Below are 2,147 nucleotides of genomic sequence, written 5' to 3'. Positions count from 1 at the left end.
TATATATATATTTCCACTATTGCAGGTATTCACCACCAGTAACAACAATAACACCACTACAACCCTCGTCACCGCTGTCACCACCACAACCACTACAACCATCACCACCACAACCACTACAACCAGCTCCAATACCAACAACATCTCTGTTATCAGTATCACCTTTTGTTACTTCATCATCATCATCACTAGCGTCATGATGAACAACACTTCCAAAGTCTCCATCATCTCTAAACACTGTCACCACCACAACCACCACTACCATCATCATCCTCATCATCATCATCATCGTCATCTTCGTCGTCGTTATGATCATCATCATCATCATCATCACCGTCATGATCATCATGATCATCATCATCATCATCATCATCATCATCATCATCATCATCATCAACATACATCATCATCACCGTCGTCATCATCATCATCATCATCATCATCATCATCATCATCATCATCATCATCATCAGTAGCAACAACAACAACAACGACAACATCGCCAGTATGTCAACCTCCTCTTTTACACCATCATCAACAGAACCATCATCATCAACAACAATGAGATTAATACGACACCTAACCCAACCACCGTCTCAAATCCACCAACTCAAATCACCGTCATCACCCACCATCATCGCCGACATCTTCTCCACCACCACCACCACCACCACCACTACCACCACCACTAACAACAACAACAACAACATTAACAGCAGCAACAACGGCAGTAGCAGCAGCAGCAGCACCTTCATCGCAACCATCACCTCTACCCACTACCACGAACACCTTGCATCTCTAATTATCGTCACACCCCCACCTCCACCTCTACAAAAAGAAACCAGCAGCACCACTACAACCACTACGACCGTCGCGGCCGCCGCCACAAATGACAGCAACAACAACAACAACAACAACAACAACACAGCCGTTATACCCTCACAACTAATATTAATCACAATTAACCAACGCAGCTATCACAACCTTCGCCAGAACCACCACCATCACAAGCAGACCACAATACACCACTATTACAACGACCAATACTGTGGTGAACCATACACAAATACACACACACACACACACACACATATATATATATAATGCGCACACACATATGTACATGTACACACTCATAGACACACATACATACATGAGCGCACACGCACGCACAGACACAGCGTCACCATTCGCTACATACACACACACACACACAAAAACACACACACGCATATGTATAATGCACACACACATATATATATGTATGCACACACACTTTTACATGCACAAACACATAGACACAAATACATACAAGCTCGCACGCACACAAATACACACACACACACACATGGACACACATACATATACGAGCGCACACACACACACAAACATGCACACGCATATATATAATGCACACACACACACAATACACACATACATACATACATGCACGCACGCACACACACACACACACACACACATAAGCATTACCTTAGATAACGTTTCTTCACATGTGTTGTGAAGAAATCTATCTACGCCTTCCCAGAGTGACTGCTTCAAACCAACTTCGTAATTAAACCTTTCTCATTAGTATGGGCGTATTTCTAATTAAATACTTTAACTAGATTCGATGTTTGCGTATGTGTGTGGTATGGCATGTGTGTGTGTGTGTGTGTGTGTGTGTGTGTCTTTGTGTACACGTACATACATACACACATAAATATATGTATATTTGTATATACACATATATACATATATGTATATATACATATATATACACCTATATATATATATGTATATATGTATGTATGTATATGTATATATATATATATATATACATATGCATATATATACATGTATCTGTATATATATATATATATATATAGTTATATTCATATGCATATGCATATGCACGTACATACATGTATATGCGCTTGTGTGTGCGTGTATGAGTGTGTGTAAATACACAAAAGCAAACACACATGTATCTGGATATATATACGTGTGCATATCTATCTATCTATCTATCTATCTATCTATCTATCTATCTGTCTGTCTGCCTATTTATCTATCTATCAATCTATTTATCTCTTTATCTATCTCTCTCTATATGTATATATATATATATATATATAAATATATATATA

Source organism: Octopus bimaculoides, chromosome 14, assembly GCF_001194135.2.
Source record: "Octopus bimaculoides isolate UCB-OBI-ISO-001 chromosome 14, ASM119413v2, whole genome shotgun sequence".
Taxonomy (NCBI): Eukaryota; Metazoa; Mollusca; class Cephalopoda; order Octopoda; family Octopodidae; genus Octopus; species Octopus bimaculoides.
Note: the sequence above shows the minus strand (reverse complement) of the source record.